This window comes from Pezoporus flaviventris, unplaced genomic scaffold (genome assembly GCF_033815535.1).
Source record: "Pezoporus flaviventris isolate CSIRO_AGI_PZ_B2104156 unplaced genomic scaffold, CSIRO_AGI_Pfla_v1 ptg000070l, whole genome shotgun sequence".
Classification (NCBI taxonomy): Eukaryota; Metazoa; Chordata; class Aves; order Psittaciformes; family Psittacidae; genus Pezoporus; species Pezoporus flaviventris.
In genome coordinates this window covers 7,469,673-7,483,856 of record NW_026892618.1, presented here as the reverse complement: position 1 = coordinate 7,483,856, position 14,184 = coordinate 7,469,673, and the positions used below count along the sequence as shown (strand labels likewise).

Sequence of the window (14,184 nt, the reverse complement as noted above, 5' to 3'; positions counted from 1 at the left end):
CCTGGGTGTGCTAAAAAAAGACAACATGTTGCACAGAAAAGGTCACTGTCACCACTGAGTAACAATGAGGGCAGATTATTTTGGTTGGAAAATAGAAAGCAAAGTAAATGCAAGCTAATTATCTTCATTGCAAGAATTGAACTCAACACTGAAACAAAACGTGTCAGTGAGTCCAGTCACCCATTAAGATGTGACAGGGGTGACCTCCTGTCACCACCAAGATGAATGGGCATCAAAATGTGCTGGGGAACAAATCCAATGAGCCATTCTTCAAACCATTGCCTTCAAATAGTATATCAACACCTAATTTACTTACCTACCCATAGATTTATCAAGCACTTAAAGTGTGATTACAAAATCAAAGCAACTTGTCTTCATGGAATATCTCACCAGTTGTAGATACTCAAGCAACTTTATTACTTAAAATGAGCTTGATCAATAAATTACAAGTATGAGTGTTATTACCCTGTTACTGGATTTAGAATGTGTCAGGGATAAATCATCAGTTTTCAGTGTCTCTAATTCTCTAAAATTCAAGGGTGTTTTTCTAAAACCTACTTTTTTTTTCTTTTGACTGCAATAATTAGGCTGTGGCCCCCAATCCTCACATTTCTCAGCTGAAGATGGTGTTTGAAAGGCAGGGAAGGTTAGAACCTTTGCCTTCCCTTTGGCCTCTCTTCTAGCATCTCACGTGGCATTGGCTCTCAAATAATCTACATTCTAGGCTGAGTTACAGTGACGAATGCTAAGATTTTACCGGGTAGAAATTTTGTTCTCTCTTTTCCTTTGTAGCTGCAAAACCTGAGACGTCACCATGGAAAATGTCCTCCTGAACAGTGCCCCAGAGGGTGGATGGGTTTCAAAAATAAATGTTATTTCATCTCAGAGAAGGAAAAACTGGATATCTAGTCAGGCCTTTTCAAGCAATTGCTAGGGGAAATCCCATGGGCAAGGCTGCTTGAAGGTAAAGGGGCCCAAGATAGTTGGTTGACATTCAAGGATTGCTTTTTCCGAGCTCAAGATCGGAGCATCCCGACACGTAGGAAGTCAAGGAAGAGGGCCAAGAGACCTGCGTGGCTAAATAGGGAATTGCTGGGTATGCTCAAGTGGAAGGGGAGAGTTTACAGGTCATGGAAGGAGGGGCTGGCCACTTGGGAGGAATATAAGGCTGCTGCTAGAGGATGTAGGAAGACAGCTAGGAGGACTAAGGCATCCTTAGAATTAAACCTGGCGAGAAGGGTCAAGGACAGCAAAAAGAGCTTTTTCAAATACATGGCAGACAAAACTAACACCAGAGGCAATGTAGGCCCACTGATGAACGGGATGGGTGCCCTGGTGACAGAAGATACAGAGTTACTGAATGCCTTCTTTGTCTCTGTCTACTCTGCTGCAGGCAGTCCTGAAGAGCCCTGTACCCCTGAGACCTTAGATGAAGTCAGGTCAACGGAGTGGTTTGCCTTAGTCGATGAGGAATGGGTTAGAGACCAGTTGAGCAATCTGGACATCCATAGATCCATGGGTCCAGATGGGATGCACCCGCGGGTGCTGAGGGAACTGGCGGAAGTCATTGCTAGACCACTCTCCATCATCTTTACCAAGTCTTGGGAAATGGGAGAGGTGCCTGAGGACTGGAGGAAAGCAAATGTCACTCCAGTCTTCAAAAAGGGCAAGAAGGAGGACACGGGTAGCTATAGACCGGTCAGCCTCACCTCCATCCCTGGGAAAGTGATGGAACACCTTATCCATGGTGCCATCTTAAGGCATATCAGGGATAAGAGGGTTATGAGGGGCAGTCAACATGGCTTCACCAGGGGGATATCATGTTTGACCAATCTCTTAGCCTTTTATGAGGAAATAACACGGTGGATGGATGATGGCAGAGCGGTGGATGTGGTCTACCTTGACCTCAGCAAAGCATTTGACACAGTCTCCCACAGCATCCTCACGGCTAAAATGAGGAAGTGTGGACTGGATGATCAGGTAGTGAGGTGGACTGCGAACTGGCTGAAGGAGAGAAGCCAGAGAGTTGTAGTCTATGGGGCTGAGTCTAGTTGGAGGCCTGTAACTAGTGGAGTGCCTCAAGGGTCAGTACTGGGACTGGTATTATTTAATATATTCATCAACGACTTAGATGAGGGAATTGAGTGTCCAGTTCTGGGCCCCTCAGTTCAAGAAGGACAGGGAGCTGCTGGAGAGAGTCCAGCGAAGGGCAACAAAGATGATTAGGGGAGTGGAGCATCTGCCTTATGAGGAAAGACTGAGGGAGCTGGGTCTCTATAGTTTGGAGAAGAGGAGACTGAGGGGTGACCTTATAAGTGTCTATAAATATATAAAGGGGGAGCGTCACGAGGATGGAGCCAGGCTCTACTCAGTGGCAAACAATGATAGGACAAGGGGTAATGGGTACAAACTGGAACACAAGGGGTTCCACTTAAACTTGAGAAGAAACTTCTTCTCAGTGAGGGTGACGGAACACTGGAACAGGCTGCCCAGGGAGGTTGTGGAGTCTCCTTCCCTGGAGACATTCAAAACCCGCCTGGACACATTCCTGTGTAACATTATCTAGGTGTTCCTGCTCCGGCAGGGGGATTGGACTAGATGATCTTTCGAGGTCCCTTCCAATCTCTAGCATACTGTGTGATACTGTGATACCTTCTGCACAGAGAATGAATCCATGCTTGCTAGCCACTTTTGAAACCCAGGAAGAAATGGTAATGGGAAAAAACACCCCAACAACAAACCAGAATGCAACTTCTGCATCTCTCTCCTTCAGGTAATTTATTTATTTATTTATTTGTTTATTTTGCATGCTATGGTTATCCTTTAAATCCTTGTAAAATAAATAAAAAGTGTGAATTCAGGCAGTGGGAAGTACTTTGTCACAGCTAGTTGGCTGCAGTAGCTGCAGGAGCAGTAGCAGCTCCTCCACACTGCTTTGATGCCTGGATTTGACTATGAAAAACTCTTCAGAGTGGGTCAGTTTGCCTAGTTTTACTCTTCTGTCCTGGACTGACCTTCATCTTCAAAGCAGGTATGAATCTGTCCAACATCTAGTACAGACAAATAAGTGGATACTTTGTTTTTTATAAGAAACCAAACATTTAAAACCATTCTTCAGCATAGCAGAAATTGTCCATCTTTGTCTGCTTGCATCTTTAGATATGCTTTTTACAGAGGCATGCTTATACCAGTCATGGGAGCATATTGCCGCTGCAACTGGCTTGGACATTTTCTCGCGCTAGGAAGTTTGTTAAAATACTTTGATTTTCTCCGTTATGGTCCAGTTGCATATAGTCAGTGAATGCCAGTGACATCTTACTACTGCGTGGTACTAAAAGTGTACAGTACTTTTACAGATCTGCAGTCTTTTGGGTCAATGGTAAACTAGTTTAATCAAAAAAGTTAGTTGTGTTTGAACTGAAGTTTCTGTGGAAGACTGGAGGAGTATAAGGCTGCACTCTTTCCATGTCTATTAAAGGCCATGATGACAGCTAATAGTTGTGTCATGAGATAACATTAACCCATTGCAAGTGCTATTTCTATTTCCTTCCATTATTCTTTGCCGTGTTCGCTACAGGTTGTTGAAAACTTCTGGAGCACTGAACTGTCTTTTACTTTATTTGTACACCCACAGATAAAAATCTTTAAATGTAAATTATGTAAGTAATAATTGGGAAGGGGAGGAGTCCTGATATGCCCATCTGAAATGCAGGAAACACCTGTATGTACCAACCTATTTAGACTAAGCTGCTGCATATGTAAGAGCTTGATAAACATATAGACAGACAGAAACCAATACATGGTGTTTGGGTACTTTTGTGTTTAGAGAACAGTAATAATTTTCAATGGTATAGAATTGAACAACTTCACTGAAGTTTATGATACTGTAAGGGTCAATTCAAAGACAGAATTAAGCTTTAAAATATCAGTGAAATGCTTATGAGTGTTCTAGGTGACAGAGTGATGAACTAGTTCTGCTCAAAAGTCACTGGAGGAATTTGCTTCTCATGGTGAGAGCTCATGTTTACAAACATCCAAAATACTCTTTTTTTTTTCCTAGCATTCATTAGCCAAGTGTTTGAAAATAGACAACTGCTGGATTGGGTTGCACAAGAAAGGTGAAACCTTCTACTGGGAGAATGGCGCTGCCTTGAAGAAGGCCTTGTAAGTTCCTTGTGATTATCTAACATGTACTTAAGAAAATGTAGATTAAGGTGTAGAACATAATGTTATTTCTATCAGATTCTTTTTTTCCCACCTGTGAGTTATAACTATGACTTTGAAAATGAACTATCCGCCATTAGCATCAATGTAGAAAAGTCCCTGATTCAGAAGGGTTTTTTGGTAGCTTAGCACAACGAGACAATGTTCTCGATCATCCCTATTTACCTTAATTTATACATGTTTTTCAGTACATAGTATAAACATTTCAATCTCTTCAGATTTTGACACGTTTTGGTTTCCAGTGTTATTCTCTGTGCACATCTTCCTGAAATACACATTACCTAGCAAATACACATACATTTTCTAGGGATAAAGGAGAATGAAGTGACAAGTATGAGAGTATAATTTACAGATGGATTAAGCAGCCTCATAAGAAAAATTGTATGCGCTTTAGGCTCATCAAATAGCAGTTCCCCTTATCTTTCTCTCCAGAGCATTTATGACTTCAGTAATCCTACACAGAATATATCATAAAGTCTTTTGTCTTTCCTTCTGTTATTGTATGATACTTGGTATGGATTGTTCATAGAATCATGCAACACTGTGAGTTAGGCTTTTATAACATAATTCATCACTCACATTGCTTTTAGCAGCTGAAACTACATATTATTAGGGAACAAAGTCAACTGGAAACTACTTCAGCAGAAGCCTTGTTTTACAGCAGGTTAAAATATTTGGCTCAATAGTAGAAATTATTTAACAATCACTGTTTTCTTCCTGTACTTTTTTTCAGGTTCCAGATACAGAATCACTCTGAATGTGTCTACTTGGATGGTTTCACTATTTCTGCATCAGCATGCTCTTTGCCAAGTTTCTTGATCTGTCTGAAACTTCATATTAACAGTTAAACACCTATTGTGCAGTGGGCCTGCTGTCTCAGACCATCTGGAAGCCTAAACAGGACAGAAGAGGATTTGTGTCAGCTGCCAAAATGTGCTTCTAGGTCTTTGCTGCTTTGGATTTGAGGATCCGAACCTGACTCCCTTCTGATCACTACATTCATGAAGAGTGAACTTGGATAAAACTGGAGAAGCGCAGTGGTGGTGCAGTCAGATCAGCATGCAGCAATCCAGCACCACATGCCATCTTTCCTGCCCTGAGACTGTTGTAACAGATAGAGCCCAGAGTCATGAACTAAAATGACTAAGGGAATAACCACAGAATCATAGAATCAGCAAGACTGGGAAAGACCTTTAAGATCATCAAGTCCAACCATTACCGCAGGACTGCCAAGGCCACCACTGAACCGTATCACTGAGGGGCCTCATCTACATGCTGTGTAGATATACCTATGTGTATACCTGTTAAAAGACAGGAAAGGCGATGGTGGTTAACTGGAATATATTGGAAAGTGTGGGACCTGGTCATGACATAAATTATGTAGAATAAGTGATGCATGCTGTCCTGGCACCACCCACCTGGTGCAAAAATTCTGCTGCTGGTGGACAGAGGGTAATGTTTACTGGTCACAAAGTGCAGGACTGGGACATGAGAGCTGCCACTTTGCTGGTGCCCCTCTGCTGAAGCTTCCCATGCACTGTTAGCACAATCCTTAGCTGCTCCATTCCTGGAGTGGGTGTGGAGTCTATATTAGCTTCCCACAGTTGTCCTGCACAGGAGCAATCCCTAGCAGATGGATGGAGCCGATAACTGAAGGCAGTAACTTCACTTGCATTAGTGAGGTCTGCTGGAATTTCTGTTGGAGCTGGAATTTCACTTGGCTGGTTACGGAGAAGACATCAGCAGAGGCTGTGCATTTCTTTTCCACTTGCATCTTGCCTGCTACTGATGATAGAGTCACGGAATCATTTAGGTTGGAAGAGTCCCTTAAGATCATCCAGTCCAATGACACATGATGTAGCTTATAGGGGCAACTGATAGTGGCCCAGACTGGTCCTTTGGTTCAGCTGCAGCACCTGCTCCCGGGGTTGGAGTGGCTGCAGTGTCTGTTGTTGGAGTTGGGGTAGCTGCTGTGCTTGTTGCTGGGGATGGAGCAGCTGCATTGTCTGTTGCTTTGCCATCAGATCCAGAGACATCTTTTTCCCGCTCCTTACAGAACAGGGCATAGGCCAAGCAAGCCCCAGCACATTGCGGTGATCTGTCCCTCTCTGGTCCTGCCAGGATGACAACACACCTCACTTAAGTGTTCTGATAATATGTCTGGATTTCACACTTTTCAAACGGGTGAAGTTCCAAAGCACTGGAGGGCCCCACTGGCCCAGATACTTGCCATACGATCCCACACACCCTGCCACTCATGTCCAGCCTTGTGGAAGATCTCTTGGTGGTGTTCTTAGATAGCTGTTTAACCTTAGACAAGACCCGAACCTGACACTGCTTAGCTTCTAAGATCCGACGAGTTTGGACATCCTCAGGGTGGTATGGCCTTAGGTAAAACGTGCGCAGTACAGGCAGCAATATGCAGATTCCCAGCAAATGGAGAAGCTGGTTTCAAAAGTATCCAAAGGATATTCAAAATCTTTAAAATTCCCTATATCTACTGGAAATAGCCTGGTGGGGGAGTGGAAGGTGTGAGGATGGCCCCTCTATAGGCTGGCCCTCCAAGGGGGAAAAAACTAGGTGTAATTGTTAACAATTCTTACTACATGCATCACAAAGTAGAGAGGTGATGGCCATGCTGAGAACACATACCAGATCTGTTTTACAATCAATAATTCTATTGTATTACAAGCCATTATCATAAAGTACAACGAAAAAAGAACTTTAGCCCAGGCCCCAAAGCCGATAAACACTAAAACAGCAAATACTGGCTCCAAGGAAGATATGACAAAATGAAACTCCAAACCGAATGCTGGTCTGGAGTGCAACACCAAGTGCAAAGACCAAATGCAACAACTCTGAGAGCAAATAAATAAACATTGTGATGAGTGACTATTAATCCAAAACAATGAATGCTTATCACAAATACGGTTAGACACACTCTGGTCAGATCTGTCATTACTGCAACCCTTCATGCCTCACACTGGACGCCAAAAAGGTCTGTCATGGTTTAAGCCCAGATGGTAACTCGGAACCACTCAGCCGCTCACTCACTCCCCACCTTCTCCCCTTGCTCCCTGAGGGATGGGGAGGAGAATCAAAAGAATGTAACTCCCACAGGTTGAGATAAGAACAGTCCAGTAACTAAGGTATAACACAAACCACTACTGCTACCACCAATAATAATAATGGTAAGGGGAATAACAAGAAGGGGAGAATATAAAACTAAAAAGGGAAGGGGAAAAAAATAAACACCAGCTTTCTTTGCTGCTCTTGTACATACTCACTATATATACACCCAGTTTGTGTTAGTGTGCTTGTTTGCTTTAGTGTGCTTGTTTAATAAACTGTGCATGTTATACAGTTAGTGTGTGGGTGTTTTGTAGATTCCTGTCAGCGGAATATTGACCCAGGAGTAATCCTGGAGAGAATCCAGCATTGCTGTGTATATGATGGAGGTGATAAAGACAGCACGTGCACCATCGCGGGCACATGCCTGGTACAGGCACAGAACTGCTTGGAGAGGGGTGATTTGTAGAAGTAGCCGGGAGATGGACTATGTAAAAGAGGAACTGAAAAGAGAAGGACAATGAACATGTGTCTTGGAACAAAGAATTGAAATTATGCTGGCACAAGTGAGAAAAGAAAACACCCCTGTGCTGTCCAGCAGAATCTAGATGTGGGCACAGACCTGGAGGACTGGGGCAGTGATATCTGGGGAGATTCTGATGAGAGCTGCACCAAAGAGGTGGAGGAACTGGAGGAAAGGAACGTGTGACCTGTAATTAAAACAGAAAGGCAGAAGGGCCCACGAGGCAGCAACCCTCGAACCATGTTCCACACAGCTCCTGGTCAGGACTTCAGCTCAGGGAATTGCAAATAGAGTTTTCTAGCAAGGCAGGTGAAATGGAAACAGAGTATTTGTAGAGTCTCTCTGACAGAGGGTGATCAGGAACTGTTCGGTGATGAAGAGTGGATTTGGGATCCAGGGATGTTTTTGAGCAACAGATTCGCAAGCTATCAGTCGATAACCTCAGGAGGGCTTATTGGGCTGGGGACTTACTGGACCTTAAGGAGAGAGGAGACCCTGTCACTGCGACAATGAAAGGGCTGTCGGAGCTGGACCTTAAGGAGAGAGGAGAGCCTGCCACTGTGAAAACAAAAGGGCTGTCAGAGCTATCGCAGAGAGTACAGACGGCTGCTTGTCCCCAGGTGATGTATCTGAGGGCTGCACGGAATACCGATGGCCCTTCCCGAAGGTGCCAGGCATCTCAGGCCCCTCCGTAAAGGATCACCAGACGTTCTGAAAACGCTCTTTCAGTCTCTAAGGGAGAGAATTCTGGCAGCCACTGAGCAGCCCCCGTGCGCGTCTGGACTCGGGCGGAGACATCACACAGTTACTCCGGGGCGCGACATGGGTTGGGCCGGCCCCGAGAGTGTCCGACGGGGAACCCCGCTGGGACCCCGGACCGTCCCGGGACAGAGTGGGTCGGCCTCACGTTTGTGACAGAAATGACCTTTGGCGAAAAGCGTTCCTGCCAGGGGTACCCAGCGCGGGGCTGCACGGACAGCCCAAGGCTCACATCCCGGCACTGCTGCAGGAAGTGTTGAGAGCCCAGGCGCACGCAAATGCGACCGCCCTTCCCCTTCCCTCCCCGCTTCCCCCCCCGGCCGCGACGATGTTGTTAACCAGCTCGCAGCTTTGCGGGAGGACTCGAAGTGGTTAAACAAACTGGAAGCAGCGATTTGGGGCTCGGGCTGCTCCCTGGGAAAGGTGAATACCTGCCAATGGTCCTCGGATAAGGAGCCCTATGGACATATCCCCATGGGGCCAAAGTCTGGAATTTTTAATTGACACGGGGCCCAAATTAATGCTTTAAATAAACAGCAAATAGAGAAGTTAGGAATTAAACCATCAAAGCAAAGCTGTAAATATAGCGGGGGTAGCTGGTGTAGCAAAAAAATTCCTCCTCACTCTCGCTACCTGGGGAGAAGAGGATGACCCCTGTGAAAGTGGCTCTAAATCCTCACAAGGAAAATACGTTCGGATTTGACATACTGGCAGGCAAGCAGTTGTATTGACACAACGGTGGGGTGTGGAGTTTTGGGTATAGAGAGGCAGAAGCCCCCCATGTGAGGTTTTTGCAGGCTGCCCCTGCACCACCCCAATCTAGAACAACCTGGGTCTCTCAATACGGGCTCCCAACCACTCCCAAATGGGGCATATCTGACATAATTAAAGACCTGGAGAAGAGACAGTAGAAGTTGTGCACACTCCCCTTATAACTCTCCAGTTTGGCCAATGGTGTTTAGCAATTAATTACAGAAAATTGAATAGTAATACTTCACCATTGGCTGCTGCTGTCCCTAGCATAATCTCTGTAGTGACAGCAATACAGGCTGCTGCCCACCCCTGCATTGTGCCTCATCTCCCTGGAGCGTGCAACGGGTGAAGAAGTGGTTTGACCCATGAGTGGGTCTTAAAGAGTATCTAGAATTGAATTGAAAGGTAGGAGAAACATGGGACATTGTTTCTGCTGAATTCAGAAAATAAGCTGTAGCAGACAGCACTGCATTACTGCCAAACTGTAGCGTTTGTCCTTTGAGAGCCAAAAGCAGCCTCCATGCAGTGCAGGGGTGGCTTAGTTTTGAGCCCAGTGCATTTTCATACTGGATGTGACACGCTGCTTGCCCACTGATGGGGAAAGGTGTACCGTAACTTTGGTAGCAACACCTCTGAGATTTCATGTTGGTTTGGCTAGCAGAGGCACGTCTGTGCACTTCATGTCTCTTTGCTCCCTCATCGCTTGTTCTTGCTCCTCGTGCCACACCCATGACTGCCCCTGCCTATTCCTGGCAGTCCCAGGGTGTCATTTGAAGAGCTGTGTGTGACTGGTCCTTAATTACTGGGTCATCATCCCTGTATTAATGAAAACGATTACTGCACATCATGTAAAGGTGGTTTGGCACTCTTTGGTAAGAAAGCCGGCAGAAAATTCTACATTGCAGCATCATCTCTCTTCCAGCTCTGCATTGGACAGGGGTCAGAGAGCCTCATTCCCCTCTGTGAAGGAGAGTCCCAAGCTATGTGGCAGGCCTCATTCCTGTTTTCCCCCAGGAACTGCTGGTTTTATTTTCTCCTATGCAGCCTCAACAAGGGTCAGAAGGCTTCAACAAAATGGTGTCATCCAGGGTTATAATGAATATACATCTACATTCACAGTAGCATGGGGAAATCATGCAGTGGCTGATGTCACTGAGGTGATAAGGGTGTCCTGGTTTCAGCTGAAACAGTTATTTTTCTTTTTAGTAGCTGGTGCGGTGCTGTGTTTTGGCTTTTGCCTGAGAATAATGCTGATAGCACACCCATGTTTTAGCTGTTGCTCAGTAGCGCTTACCCTGATCAAGCACTTTTCAGTCTCCCATGCTCTGCCAGTGAGGAGGGGCATGGGAAGCTGGGAGGGAGCAAGACAGTTGACCCAAAGTAGCCAAAGGGGTATTCCATACCACAGCATGTCATGCCCAGTGTATAAACTGAGGGGAGTTGCTGTGGTCAGGAAGGTATTGGTCAGCGTGTGATGAGCATCACTTGTGTTTTCTGAATTTTCATGTATTCTTTTCTGTTATTCCCTATTAATTATCATAATATTATTAGTAGTATTGTTAGTATTATTTATATTTTGCTGCAGCTCCTTGCCCTCAGGTGCAACCAGTAGTGAGGCTGAGCATGTTATTCTTGGTAGGCACACACACACAAATGCACATACGCACCACAGATATAAATACATACATGGCTGCCACAGAGGTCCACAGAGACAGGAGAGCACTCCCATGAACACAAACGGCATCAACAGCCTCCCTCCTTTTTTTCTCCCTGGCTGAGTAGAGTAGAGGTCTACTAATGAAAAATATATATGCATATGTATATCTATGATGTGGATCCCATCAGCATCTGGGCTGTTGCAAATCAGAGCATTATCAGGTCAGGTAAAACAAGTAAATGATGCTCTCCATGGCTTGAATGTGCTACATAAAGATACCTAAAATCCAAAATTAACTTTGGGACTTAAAGTTCACTTTTGATCCAATTCTTGTTCCAGATCTCACCGGCAGAAAGTAGCTTATCACTCTTATAAGGAGAAAATATCCAGCTTCCAACATCAGATGAGTTTCAGCATTGGACTGCTGTTGTTACCTAGTAAAGGGAGTTATTAATCAAGCTCTTGCTGCTGTCGTGAATCAGCTGTGGTGCAGCCCATTGCTCCTCTAACATCAGGTCTCAACTGCAGGCTGAACAAGAAAGAATATTCTAGTAATGAAAGCATGGAAATAGGGATGTGTTTTACACTTTATATTTGACACAGTTTGTTCAAGATCCAGACTCTTGACTTGACTGTTTCACTTTCCCATTCTGTAGGCTGATTATTTTTTTTCTTTTAGACAACAAAATTAGGATAGCATATTACACTTCGGAGCTTGTGTGTCTTATTTAAGTATTTGCCATTGAAGTCACTGTTGGTTAGTTGCTGTTGGTCACGACCCCACAAGAAGACCTGCGGAGCTTAAATTACTCAGTATGATCTGCAGGTTTTCAGGTTTGCAACAGGAAAGAATGACTCCACTAAGGGATATAACTAGATTCTTCCCATTGCTGCAGAGAAAACTAACCTTCCTGAATATCACATTGTGCTCCCATATTTCCTGCTGTAACCAAAGGGCAGTCAAAAGGAGACAACAGAGTCAGTATAGCTATTGCTAAATGCATCCTCTTTAGGGAGGGATCTCTGATAAGACCATGTGATGCTAACTATCCCATATCCCCCAACTCAAGGCTCTGGAACAGTTTGGATGGCTGAATTGCATGTTACAAGACCCAGGTCTTCTTTGTAAACACAGGAGCAACAATAAGGACTTTACTGCAGTCCACACCGTGAAGTGTCATGTGTCCTGAGATGTACAATGGAGGTGTGTGGGGGTGACTGCAAGCGCAAAGCCTACTGCCAAAGCAAAAAGGGGTCCAACCCATCATGACTATCAGCTGTGCTCCGTGCCATGAATTATCTCCAGAACCATACCTAGGTTTCTTCCTAGAAGGAACTGTGTGGTTCATTCCAAAACAGCTCCCTGTGATGAACTGACAGCCATGCAGAGTGGACAAACTAGGAACCAGGACATGGGAGCCAAGTGATCTGATTGATAGTGCAGATATGCCCAGAAGATGAGGTATTAGCTGAAGAGACAAGGATGACCATGTGGTAGAATCAACATCCCTGGAAGTGTGCATAAACCATGTAGACAAGGCCTTCAGTGATAAGGTTTAGTAGGTGGCCTTGGCAGTCCTGGGATAACAGTTGGGTTTGATGATCTTAAAGGTCTTGTCCAACTTGGTTGATTCTATGATTCTATGTTCCTGTTGCTTACATATTAGCTCATCAAGCGCTGTCTTTCGCAAAATTACAGTGAGTAGCACAGCAGCTGCTTGTAGAAACTTTATGGAAATTGTTTCATATAACCAGTAAGAAGTTTTCAGAAGCCCACAAGGCTTTGTTAGACAAAATAACACACCTGAAAAATGTCTTGTACTAAATGGAAGCCTTGGGGTTACAGAGCATGTGGTGGAGCCATCACTCATTGTTCAAAAGACTGGGAAAATCAGGTCTTAAAATATAATGAGGGAAAACATCACTTTATACAATATATATCTCATGTTTTAAACTACTGATTCTCCTGAATCACTGGCAGCTCATAAGGCCATATTAACTATTTCTCAGCTTATCCATGAGATCATTGGTCTTCATAGTGTTTTCAGTTAGAAGTTTAATGATCAAGATGCCTGGTTACCTGCACTTAGTAGTACACTTGTGCTTATGATTGTTTGGTAGAGATTCATTGGGCCATGCAGCTGGGGAACTACTGCTCTTAGGCTCTTGTTCCAACTCATGCTATAGAATGAAGAGTGGGAGTCTGTCCTGGCTCATGGTCAACTGCAACGTCAACCTGAGTGTACCTTGTGAAATGTCTGTTGGCAAGGATCCTCACAGTCATCCCAGAGAAGGAAAAGCAGGAATGTTTTCAGGTGCCAAGCTTGGCTTTCCTGTGATTGCAAAACATTACAGAGTTTAGATATTTCCAAAAGAGTAAAACAAGGGGATTCCATAAACTGGGAGATTGTTGACTGGGCTAGTCTGGGGGCTGGTGTATTGTTCTCTTTAACAGAAAAAAAAAAAACAAGCCCCAAACCCCAAACCACACAAAACAAAAAAATTACGTTTGAAAGTCAAATGACCTCCTTTAACCATAAGGAGTGGGAGGTTGTTTAGAATCTGAATATGGAGGTAACTGATTCTCATTCATTTTCTTTGTAATAGAATCTAAAAGCTGAGATGATGATATTATATTTCAAGAAGGAAGGTTAAAAAGATATTTTTCACTATGAGGGTGGCAAGACACTGGCACAGGGTACCCAGAGAAGCTGTGGCTGCCCCATCCCTGGCAGTGTTCATGACCAGGGTGGACACAGGTCTTGAAGCAACCTGGTCTAGTGGAAGGTGTCCCTGCCTGTAGCAGGGGGGCTGGAAATGGATGAGCTTTTAAGGTCCTGCAGCCCAAACCATTCTAGGACTCTGTGATTCTGTCTGTTTCTTTCTTTTAACTCAATAACTGTTTGCCTTTTTTAAAGCCTGGTGCATCTGACTGCCTATCTCTACCTAACACAGCAAAACAATATAAATAAGGGAACAAGGAAAATAGTGAATACAGGAAAATTTTCTACTGAAGGAAAAAAATATTTTTATCCTTTAAAAGAGTCCCTGACACACTTTTCTGCCCTTTGTGATTAACTGAAGTACATGTTCATGGTCCCTTATGGCAAAGGTTTGTAATAACCAAATCTTAAATTAAATCAGTATGCCATTGGTTCAAGATTTTGAGCTAATTCAGAATGGCAGCAGTATAATTACT

General features: G+C 44.3%; 1 long non-coding RNA gene across 1 annotated transcript; it reads left to right on the top strand.

Moving 5' to 3' along the window:
• The first annotated feature begins 3,284 nt into the window (after positions 1-3,284).
• Positions 3,285-5,546, top strand: LOC133279047 (uncharacterized). Its single transcript, XR_009746759.1, has 2 exons — positions 3,285-4,164; positions 4,958-5,546. It is a non-coding gene; the product is annotated as an uncharacterized LOC133279047 (long non-coding RNA).
• The last annotated feature ends 8,638 nt before the right edge of the window (positions 5,547-14,184 follow it).